The 12,516-nt window shown below is 63.9% G+C and overlaps 1 pseudogene; it reads right to left on the bottom strand.

The window, feature by feature from the left end:
* Positions 1 to 8,005: 8,005 nt before the first annotated feature.
* LOC143956643 (ephrin type-B receptor 2 pseudogene) lies at positions 8,006 to 8,736 on the bottom strand (annotated as a pseudogene).
* Between the last annotated feature and the right edge of the window lie 3,780 nt (positions 8,737 to 12,516).

Genomic DNA, 12,516 nt, shown 5'->3' with positions numbered 1-12,516 from the left:
TGATAACGGCACGAAGGAAGGATCTCTCTATGTGGACACCACATGTTAACTTTTAGATGAGAATCAGGAAAGAGGCCTCCAAGGAAACCACCATTTCTGTATGAGAAAAAAAAAACAACTTGAGTGAACCTGACCGATAAAACGATAGGTGTCCTATGATGGGGATGAGGACACGGGAGCTCTCCGTCTGGTCTCTGCTACCTCAACAACAATCACCAGATGTCAGAAATTGAGTACTGGCCTGCCTGGAACCCTCTTCCTCTTATCCAACTCTGCCTCCCGATGACGGGGGGAGACGGCGGCCTGGCCCCCCCCGATGACGGGGGGAGACGGCGGCCTGGCCCCCCCCCCCCGATGACGGGGGGGAGACGGCGGCCTGGCCCCCCCCCCCCGATGACGGGGGGGAGACGGCGGCCTGGCCCCCCCCCCCCGATGACGGGGGGGAGACGGCGGCCTGGCCCCCCCCCCCCCCCCGATGACGGGGGGGGAGACGGCGGCCTGGCCCCCCCCCGATGACGGGGGGGGAGACGGCGGCCTGGCCCCCCCCCCCCGATGACGGGGGGGGAGACGGCGGCCTGGCCCCCCCCCCCCGATGACGGGGGGAGACGGCGGCCTGGCCCCCCCCCCCGATGACGGGGGGAGACGGCGGCCTGGCCCCCCCCCCCCCGATGACGGGGGGAGACGGCGGCCTGGCCCCCCCCCCCCGATGACGGGGGGAGACGGCGGCCTGGCCCCCCCCCCCCCCGATGACGGGGGGAGACGGAGGCCTGGCCCCCCCCCCCGATGACGGGGGGAGACGGAGGCCTGGCCCCCCCCCCCCGATGACGGGGGGAGACGGAGGCCTGGCCCCCCCCCCCCGATGACGGGGGGAGACGGAGGCCTGGCCCCCCCCCCCCGATGACGGGGGGAGACGGAGGCCTAGCCCCCCCCCGATGACGGGGGGAGACGGAGGCCTGGCCCCCCCCCGATGACGGGGGGAGACGGAGGCCTGGCCCCCCCCGATGACGGGGGGAGACGGAGGCCTGGTCTCCCCCGATGACAGGGGGAGACGGAGGCCTGGTCTCCCCGATGACGGGGGAGGGGAGACGGCGGCCTGCCCCCCCCCCCCCGATGATGGGGGGAGATGGTTGCTCGGCCTTATTGATGGGAAGAGACGGCAGTTTTCAGATGCTGCTGAACACAGTATCACAGTGGAACATCTGGTGCTTTGTACACAGATGTAGGGAACCCCGGAGACTGTGCTGGACTTCCATTTCACTCTGATGTCATCTGGCCGAATTCATATCCCACCCGAGTTGCCTCTTCCTGGCTCTGCCCGATGCAGTCACACCCTGTGGTGCCGGTCAGAGCAGTGCGCAGCGGATCAGAATGGAAATTTGCGAGGGGGACATTTAGCTGGGATGAGCTGTGGAGAGGAGAGTCTGTTTCTTGTCCTCCTGTCTGAAGCCCTCTTCGCTCTCCGAGGACCCTCCATCATAGGACGACGTCTCTTTTATTCAATGCCATAGAAGCTTTTAAGCTCCTGACGTGATTCATACAGTTGTCCTACGAGGCATCTTCTCAATACTGTCCTCCAGGAGCGAGGTCCCCCAGAATGATGGTGCCTGAGAGGTGGAAATAATGGAAGACTTGGCTCATCCACAAACCCACCACATTCCCATCGCCTGCAAGACCACCAACCCAATCCACGCTCCTGTGTGTACCAGATACATGCACTCCGCACACAGGGGCCACATTCCCATCGCCTGCACTACCACCAACCTAATCCATGTTCCTGTGTGTACCAGATACATGCACTCCGCACACAGGGGCCACATTCCCATCGCCTGCAAGACCACCAACCCAATCCACGCTCCTGTGTGTACCAGATACATGCACTTCACACACAGGGGCCACATTCCCATCGCCTGCACTACCACCAACCCAATCCACGTTCCTGTGTGTACCAGATACATGCACTCCGCACACAGGGGCCACATTCCCATCGCCTGCAAGACCACCAACCCAATCCACGCTCCTGTGTGTACCAGATACATGTACTCCACACACAGGGGCCACATTCCCATCGCCTGCACTACCACCAACCTAATCCACGTTCCTGTGTGTACCAGATACATGCACTCCGCACACAGGGGCCACATTCCCATCGCCTGCAAGACCACCAACCCAATCCACGCTCCTGTGTGTACCAGATACATGTACTCCACACACAGGGGCCACATTCCCATCGCCTGCACTACCACCAACCCAATCCACGCTCCTGTGTGTACCAGATACATGCACTCCGCACACAGGGGCCACATTCCCATCGCCTGCACTACCACCAACCCAATCCACGTTCCTGTGTGTACCAGATACATGCACTCCGCACACAGGGGCCACATTCCCATCGCCTGCACTACCACCAACCCAATCCACGCTCCTGTGTGTACCAGATACATGCACTCCGCACACAGGGGCCACATTCCCATCGCCTGCAAGACCACCAACCCAATCCACGTTCCTGTGTGTACCAGATACATGCACTCCGCACACAGGGGCCACATTCCCATCACCTGCACTACCACCAACCCAATCCACGCTCCTGTGTGTACCAGATACATGCACTCCGCACACAGGGGCCACATTCCCATCGCCTGCAAGACCACCAACCCAATCCACATTCCTGTGTGTACCAGATACATGCACTCCGCACACAGGGGCCACATTCCCATCGCCTGCAAGACCACCAACCCAATCCACGCTCCTGTGTGTACCAGATACATGTACTCCACACACAGGGGCCACATTCCCATCGCCTGCACTACCACCAACCCAATCCACGCTCCTGTGTACCAGATACATGCACTCCACACACAGGGGCCACATTCCCATCGCCTGCACTACCACCAACCCAATCCACGTTCCTGTGTGTACAAGATACATGCACTCCGCACACAGGGGCCACATTCCCATCGCCTGCACTACCACCAACCCAATCCACGCTCCTGTGTGTACCAGATACATGCACTCCACACACAGGGGCCATATTCCCATTGCCTGCACTACCACCAACCCAATCCACGTTCCTGTGTGTACAAGATACATGCACTCCGCACACAGGGGCCACATTCCCATCGCCTGCACTACCACCAACCCAATCCACATTCCTGTGTGTACCAGATACATGCACTCCGCACACAGGGGCCACATTCCCATCGCCTGCACTACCACCAACCCAATCCACATTCCTGTGTGTACCAGATACATGCACTCCGCACACAGGGGCCACATTCCCATCGCCTGCACTACCACCAATCCAATCCACGTGGGATGAGCTGTGGAGAGGAGAGTCTGTTTCTTGTCCTCCTGTCTGAAGCCCTCTTCGCTCTCAGAGGACCCTCCATCATAGGACGACGTCTCTTTTATTCAATGCCATAGAAGCTTTTAAGCTCCTGACGTGATTCATACAGTTGTCCTACGAGGCATCTTCTCAATACTGTCCTCCAGGAGCGAGGTCCCCCAGAATGATGGTGCCTGAGAGGTGGAAATAATGGAAGACTTGGCTCATCCACAAACCCACCACATTCCCATCGCCTGCAAGACCACCAACCCAATCCACGCTCCTGTGTGTACCAGATACATGCACTCCGCACACAGGGGCCACATTCCCATCGCCTGCACTACCACCAACCCAATCCACATTCCTGTGTGTACCAGATACATGCACTCCACACACAGGGGCCACATTCCCATCGCCTGCACTACCACCAACCCAATCCACGTTCCTGTGTGTACCAGATACATGCACTCCGCACACAGGGGCCACATTCCCATCGCCTGCACTACCACCAACCCAATCCACGTTCCTGTGTGTACCAGATACATGCACTCCACATACAGGGGCCACATTCCCATCGCCTGCACTACCACCAACCCAATCCACGCTCCTGTGTGTAAAGAAAAGGCATGCACTCCGCACACAGAACCGGTACCAGGGTGGAGGACCACATTCCAATCTCCTGCACCACAGCAGCTGACCCAATCTAGGTTCCTGTGTGTACAAGATAGAGAAGTGTACTCCGCACGCAGAGCCAGTACCCGGACTGGAGGACCACATTCCCATTGCCTGCACTACCGCCGACCCATTCTAGATGTGTACCTGGTAGGAAGCATGCAGAACCTGTACCAGGATGGAGGACGACATTCCCTTCAGCACCACATCCGACCCAATAGACTCTGCACACAGAACTGGTACCAGGACTGAGGAGCGCAGGGATGGTCCCGTCACACCACATCAGCTACAAACACATTTCTTACATCTTCATATTAAAAACTGCTCAGACCACAACATACAATCCGCCGCACAGCAGCCATTTTATTGGATATTCTGGGATTTGCTTTATTGTCCTATGAGGACTTTGGTCACTGCCGCCCCTCTATAGGAGGACCAGGGACAAAAAAAAAGGGAAAAACCGGCAATGAGCACAATCCACAGCAACCAGTGTGCTCATCACTAGGCAGACTGCCGAACGACTTGGGTGCTTTAAAAAAATAATGCAACAAATAATCATTTTTATTATAAGTCCCATCAGGTCCACTATACCCTTCCCCCGGTCACACGAGGATTGAGTCAATCAGACCAGCTCCATGAATCCAGAAGTACACGGTATTCTACAAAACCACATCATGCCGACTTTGGGCTCACTGGTGATGAGAACAGGAGGGTGGGATGAAGACCTGATCACCAGTGATGAGGACAGGAGGGTGGGATGAAGACCTGATCACCAGCGATGAGGACCGGAAGGTGGGATGAAGACCTGATCACCAGTGATGAGGACAGGAGGGTGGGATGAAGACCTGATCACCAGTGATGAGGACAGGAGGGTGGGATGAAGACCTGATCACCAGCGATGAGGACAGGAGGGTGGGATGAAGACCTGATCACCAGCGATGAGGACAGGAGGGTGGGACGAACACCCGATCACCAGCGATGAGGACCGGAGGGTGGGATGAAGACCTGATCACCAGCGATGAGGACCAGAGGGTGGGACGAACACCCGATCACCAGTGATGAGGACAGGAGGGTGGGACGAACACCCGATCACCAGTGATGAGGACAGGAGGGTGGGACGAACACCCGATCACCAGTGATGAGGACCGGAGGGTGGGACGAACACCCGATCACCAGTGATGAGGACCGGAGGGTGGGACGAACACCCGATCACCAGCGATGAGGACCGGAGGGTGGGACGAACACCCGATCACCAGTGATGAGGACAGGAGGGTGGGACGACCACCCGATCACCAGTGATGAGGACAGGTACAGCTTACACACGTCTCAGTTCTTCTCAGATTCTCCCTGTGTATGTACTTGGCAGGATGTGGCAAATCCCAAAGTACAACCATGACTGCCAGGATGGCTCCACCACCCCAGCCTACAGATAGACAGGCGGCAATGCACGAGGAAACGAGGCATCTGTGAGGCAGCAAGGAAGATGAAGATTCATGTGCCCTGGCCAGGAAGGTTAATGGGACCCAGCTTGGGGCAGTAATTGGGTGAAGAGCAGTAGCTGCTTCTCCTGCGGGCAGAGGACACAGCCGGGGGGGGGGGTGGGTGGAGAGTGAAAGATGAGATGTCAGGTACACTGGAGGCAGCAGGAACCAAAGAAAAGAAAAGGAGGTTGGCTAGATGGAGGCTGGAACAGATTTTACATCTCACTCTCTAGGAAAATAACACTGGAAAAAGTGAGGCCATACCGCCAGACAATGTCCGCACCCTCGCCCGCCCTCCATCAATGACCGCACCCTCGCCCGCCCTCCATCAATGACCGCACCCTCGCCCGCCCTCCATCAATGACCGCACCCTCGCCCGCCCTCCATCAATGACCGCACCCTCGCCCGCCCTCCATCAATGACCGCACCCTCGCCCGCCCTCCATCAATGACCGCACCCTCGCCCGCCCTCCAATGACCGCACCCTCGCCCGCCCTCCATCAATGACCGCACCCTCGCCCGCCCTCCATCAATGACCGCACCCTCGCCCGCCCTCCATCAATGACCGCACCCTCGCCCGCCCTCCATCAATGACCGCACCCTCGCCAGCCCTCCATCAATGACCGCACCCTCGCCCGCCCTCCATCAATGACCGCACCCTCGCCCGCCCTCCATCAATGACCGCACCCTCGCCCGCCCTCCATCAATGACCGCACCCTCGCCCGCCCTCCATCAATGACCACACCCTCACCCGTCGTACCCTCACCAGTACATCAGACTATGACCACACCCTCCATCCTGATCTGTCCTGTTCCTGGCTGACCCCTCTCTGCTCACTTCACTCCACATTTGCCCATTTCAGCTATGACTGACATGCTCATCCTTCGGGCACATCATCTATGTACAGGTATTACTGAGCCAACTACTTTGCACATAAAATACTAAGAGCTCATTCCTAAAGACAGGTCAGACTAAACCGTGTGCGGGGCCTGATTGGCCAGCCTGGTTCTGGACGCTCTGCACATGGAACATTCAGACTGCTTGTGGCCTGGTCCCGTATATGGACTCTACATGTAATGTCAGATGACCAAGACCGGGGGAGGGGGGGCAGTCAGAAGAGAGTCATAAAAGCCTCACTCTCCTCAGCGTGGGGTGGGATTGGCTGGTCACTGGACCGCACTGTACGGTTGAGGACCTTTTCTTGGTTCCAGTCTTCTCTTTCCTTCCCGTCGGTTTATCAAATATTTCTTTCTATAGAAAGCATTCAGGGAGTTTATGGCAGTCACAGATCGGCACTGCTCTTGTCCAATCAGGATCCTCCATTGTGCCACCTGTAGGAGATTCTGCAGCCTCCATTTCTAGGCACAGCGAGGACCCCGAGTGGCTGGTCTGTGATGATCCGAGCAGCTGGTACCATGTTGGGATCTCCGGCAAATCCAGCTCTTTATTCCCACAGAACCGGAAAGTTGGAATATTTTACTGGACTACGGCAGTGCTTGGATCAGAGGGGTGCAGTGATGGTCCACCAGTCCTAGAAGAGGAGGACCATGGATGGAGTACACCCGGGGGGGGGGGGGTCGGGGGGGGGGGAACGACGACATTGCAGTTCATATGTTGGGGGGGGGGGGACATTGCATTTCATAGGTGGACAAAGTACAAAATAATAGAGGATCCCCAATATAGAAGAACATTACCCTAACCCAAAACCTTGGTCCTGCTGCATTTTTTGAAGGTTACTGAAGACTTAGGAGAACAATAACCCCCAACTTTGGTGTCAGTGAATGTAACAATAACCCCCAGCATTAGTGCCAGAAAACACAATAATAACCCCCAGCATTAGTGCCAGAAAAACACAATAATAACCCCCAGCATTGGTGCCAGAAAACACAGTAATAACCCCCAGCATTGGTGCCAGTGGCAGTAATAACCCCCAGCATTGGTGCCAGTGGCAGGAATAACCCCCAGCATTGGTGCCAGTGGCAGGAATAACCCCCAGCATTGGTGCCAGTGGCAGGAATAACCCCCAGCATTGGTGCCAGTGGCAGGAATAACCCCCAGCATTGGTGCCAGTGGCAGGAATAACCCCCAGCATTGGTGCCAGTGGCAGGAATAACCCCAGCATTGGTGCCAGTGGCAGGAATAACCCCCAGCATTGGTGCCAGTGGCAGGAATAACCCCCAGCATTGGTGCCAGTGGCAGGAATAACCCCCAGCATTGGTGCCAGTGGCAGGAATAACCCCCAGCATTGGTGCCAGTGGCAGGAATAACCCCCAGCATTGGTGCCAGTGGCAGGAATAACCCCCAGCATTGGTGCCAGTGGCAGGAATAACCCCCAGCATTGGTGCCAGTGGCAGGAATAACCCCCAGCATTGGTGCCAGTGGCAGGAATAATATCCCCAGCATCTGAAAACACAATAATAACCCCCAGCATTGGGGTCAGTAATAACTCCCAGTATCGGTGTCAGTGAGTGCAATAACAACCCCCAAGTATCGGTGTCAGTGGGCAGAATACATAGCAGGTATATGGCAGATAAACACAAAAAACATTAAAGGACATTTTTGGAGAAGGTCTTACCTCGGCACACCGTCCCGTTCTCCACCGACTCGTACCCCGCTTTACACATACACCGCCCGATGGGCACCAGCCACTCCCCGTCTCCATTGCAGTACAGTTTTAATGGCACATCCACCTCCTCGGCATTCGGTATACAAATCCCTCGAGCCGCCACCAAGGAGGTGCTCTCCGCCCCAGACAAGGTCTCCTGGAATACTGCCCCGTTCTGGATCACCCGCGGGCACTTCCTATAAAAGACCCTCACGGCGATGAGCGACATGCAGCCGCCATAATCCTGAAAGGCCAGGTAGAAGCCATTTTTAGAGACCGGTCCCAAAGCTGCGCACCTCAGTGTTGATCTTCATGACGCGACCACCCAGATCCACCTGGGAGAAGCTCTCATCGGCGGCAATGGTGTCCACCTTGGACCAGGGATTTTCCATCCAGCTAGGAAACGTCTTGGTGGCCGAGTCAAAGTCAGATTCGTAATAATAGAGATTGAAGGTTTCCTTACAAGACCCGGGAACGCTGGGAATGCTGCTACAGTCCCGCACCGAGAACTTCATCTCCACATGGATCCGGTGCGCTCCCCTCCGCCGGATGTACTTGGTCCTCAGCCAGTTGTTCTGACTCGATTCAAGACATTGCAGACCTGGTACGTCCGGATGGTGTTCATGTTCTCATCGTACCCGCTGACCTCTTCCCACTGCGCCAAGAGGAGAGAACAGAGCGTAACTACGGGGCACCCAAATATCACCCGCCCTTCCACATCAGTCCCCCCCTTTCCTCGCCCTTCCCCATCAGTCCCTCAACCCTACCCGCTCTTCCCACTGCCGCCAAGAGGAGAGAACACAGCATAACTACGGGACACCCCAAATATCACCCCGCCCCGGCCAACCGCTCTTCCCACTACACCAAGAGGAGAGACCACCGCGTGACTACAGGGACACCCCAAATATCACCCGCGCAGACGGGCGCGCGCGGCGGGGAGAGGGGGGGGTGAAGCGCAGACGGGCGCGCGCGGCGGGGGAGAGGGGGGGGTGAAGCGCAGACGGGCGCGCGCGGCGGGGGAGAGGGGGGGGTGAAGCGCAGACGGGCGCGCGCGGCGGGGGAGAGGGGGGGGTGAAGCGCAGACGGGCGCGCGCGGCGGGGGAGAGGGGGGGGTGAAGCGCAGACGGGCGCGCGCGGCGGGGGAGAGGGGGGGGTGAAGCGCAGAGCCTGGGGGGGGGGGGTGAAGCGCAGACGGGCGCGCGCGGCGGGGGAGAGGGGGGGGGTGAAGCGCAGACGGGCGCGCGCGGCGGGGGGAGGGGGGGGGTGAAGCGCAGACGGGCGCGCGCGGCGGGGGAGAGGGGGGGGGTGAAGCGCAGACGGGCGCGCGCGGCGGGGGAGAGGGGGGGGTGAAGCGCAGACGGGCGCGCGCGGCGGGGGAGAGGGGGGGTGAAGCGCAGACGGGCGCGCGCGGCGGGGGAGAGGGGGGGGTGAAGCGCAGACGGGCGCGCGCGGCGGGGGAGGGGGGGTGAAGCGCAGACGGGCGCGCGCGGCGGGGGAGGGGGGGTGAAGCGCAGACGGGCACGCGCGGCGGGGGAGGGGGGTGAAGCGCAGACGGGCGCGCGCGGCGGGGAGGGGGGTGAAGCGCAGACGGGCGCGCGCGGCGGGGGAGGGGGGGTGAAGCGCAGACGGGCGCGCGCGGCGGGGGAGGGGGGTGAAGCGCAGACGGGCACGCGCGGCGGGGGAGGGGGGTGAAGCGCAGACGGGCACGCGCGGCGGGGGAGGGGGGTGAAGCGCAGACGGGCACGCGCGGCGGGGAGGGGGGTGAAGCGCAGACGGGCACGCGCGGCGGGGGAGGGGGGTGAAGCGCAGACGGGCACGCGCGGCGGGGGAGGGGGGTGAAGCGCAGACGGGGCACGGCGGGCGGGGGAGGGGGGTGAAGCGCAGACGGGCACGCGCGGCGGGGAGGGGGGTGAAGCGCAGACGGGCACGCGCGGCGGGGGAGGGGGGTGAAGCGCAGACGGGCACGCGCGGCGGGGGAGGGGGTGAAGCGCAGACGGGCACGCGCGGCGGGGGAGGGGGGTGAAGCGCAGACGGGCACGCGCGGCGGGGGAGGGGGTGAAGCGCAGACGGCACGCGCGGCGGGGGAGGGGGGTGAAGCGCAGACGGGCACGCGCGGCGGGGGAGGGGGGTGAAGCGCAGACGGGCACGCGCGGCGGGGGAGGGGGGTGAAGCGCAGACGGGCACGCGCGGCGGGGAGGGGGGTGAAGCGCAGACGGGGCACGCGCGGCGGGGGAGGGGGGTGAAGCGCAGACGGGCACGCGCGGCGGGGGAGGGGGGTGAAGCGCAGACGGGCACGCGCGGCGGGGGAGGGGGGTGAAGCGCAGACGGGCACGCGCGGCGGGGGAGGGGGGTGAAGCGCAGACGGGCACGCGCGGCGGGGGAGGGGGGTGAAGGCGCAGACGGGCACGCGCGGCGGGGGAGGGGGGTGAAGCGCAGACGGGCACGCGCGGCGGGGGAGGGGGGTGAAGCGCAGACGGGCACGCGCGGCGGGGGAGGGGGGTGAAGCGCAGACGGGCACGCGCGGCGGGGGAGGGGGGTGAAGCGCAGACGGGCACGCGCGGCGGGGGAGGGGGGTGAAGCGCAGACGGGCACGCGCGGCGGGGGAGGGGGGTGAAGCGCAGACGGGCACGCGCGGCGGGGGGAGGGGGGTGAAGCGCAGACGGGCACGCGCGGCGGGGGAGGGGGGTGAAGCGCAGACGGGCACGCGCGGCGGGGGAGGGGGGTGAAGCGCAGACGGGCACGCGCGGCGGGGGAGGGGGGTGAAGCGCAGACGGGCACGCGCGGCGGGGGAGGGGGGTGAAGCGCAGACGGGCACGCGCGGCGGGGGAGGGGGTGAAGCGCAGACGGGCACGCGCGGCGGGGGAGGGGGGTGAAGCGCAGACGGGCACGCGCGGCGGGGGAGGGGGTGAAGCGCAGACGGGCACGCGCGGCGGGGGAGGGGGGTGAAGCGCAGACGGGCACGCGCGGCGGGGGAGGGGGGTGAAGCGCAGACGGGCACGCGCGGCGGGGAGGGGGTGAAGCGCAGACGGGCACGCGGCGGGGGAGGGGGGTGAAGCGCAGACGGGCACGCGCGGCGGGGGAGGGGGGTGAAGCGCAGACGGGCACGCGCGGCGGGGGAGGGGGGTGAAGCGCAGACGGGCACGCGCGGCGGGGGAGGGGGTGAAGCGCAGACGGGCACGCGCGGCGGGGGAGGGGGTGAAGCGCAGACGGGCACGCGCGGCGGGGGAGGGGGGTGAAGCGCAGACGGGCACGCGCGGCGGGGGAGGGGGGTGAAGCGCAGACGGGCACGCGCGGCGGGGGAGGGGGGTGAAAGCGCAGACGGGGCACGCGCGGCGGGGGAGGGGGGTGAAGCGCAGACGGGCACGCGCGGCGGGGGAGGGGGGTGAAGCGCAGACGGGCACGCGCGGCGGGGGAGGGGGGTGAAGCGCAGACGGGCACGCGCGGCGGGGGAGGGGGGTGAAGCGCAGACGGGCACGCGCGGCGGGGGAGGGGGGTGAAGCGCAGACGGGCACGCGCGGCGGGGGAGGGGGGTGAAGCGCAGACGGGCACGCGCGGCGGGGGAGGGGGGTGAAGCGCAGACGGGCACGCGCGGCGGGGGGAGGGGGGTGAAGCGCAGACGGGCACGCGCGGCGGGGGAGGGGGGTGAAGCGCAGACGGGCACGCGCGGCGGGGGAGGGGGGTGAAGCGCAGACGGGCACGCGCGGCGGGGGAGGGGGGTGAAGCGCAGACGGGCACGCGCGGCGGGGGAGGGGGGTGAAGCGCAGACGGGCACGCGCGGCGGGGGAGGGGGGTGAAGCGCAGACGGGCACGCGCGGCGGGGGAGGGGGGTGAAGCGCAGACGGGCACGCGCGGCGGGGGAGGGGGTGAAGCGCAGACGGGCACGCGCGGCGGGGGAGGGGGGTGAAGCGCAGACGGGCACGCGCGCGGGGGAGGGGGGTGAAGCGCAGACGGGCACGCGCGGCGGGGGAGGGGGGTGAAGCGCAGACGGGCACGCGCGGCGGGGGAGGGGGGTGAAGCGCAGACGGGGCACGCGCGGCGGGGGAGGGGGGTGAAGCGCAGACGGGCACGCGCGGCGGGGGAGGGGGGTGAAGCGCAGACGGGCACGCGCGGCGGGGAGGGGGGTGAAGCGCAGACGGGCACGCGCGGCGGGGGAGGGGGGTGAAGCGCAGACGGGCACGCGCGCGGGGAGGGGGGTGAAGCGCAGACGGGCAGCGCGCGGGGGAGGGGGGTGAAGCGCAGACGGGCACGCGCGGCGGGGGAGGGGGGTGAAGCGCAGACGGGCACGCGCGGCGGGGGAGGGGGGTGAAGCGCAGACGGGCACGCGCGGCGGGGAGGGGGGTGAAGGCAGACGGGGGCGGGCGGGCACGCGCGGCGGGGGAGGGGGGTGAAGCGCAGACGGGCACGCGCGGCGGGGGAGGGGGGTGAAGCGGGGCAGAC

This window comes from Lithobates pipiens, unplaced genomic scaffold (assembly GCF_037356315.1).
Source record: "Lithobates pipiens isolate NorthernLeopardFrog02 unplaced genomic scaffold, aLitPip1_a1.2 Scaffold_387, whole genome shotgun sequence".
Taxonomy (NCBI): domain Eukaryota; kingdom Metazoa; phylum Chordata; class Amphibia; order Anura; family Ranidae; genus Lithobates; species Lithobates pipiens.
The sequence above is the reverse complement of the archived record's forward strand: the minus strand, read 5'-3'. Positions and strand labels throughout refer to the sequence as shown.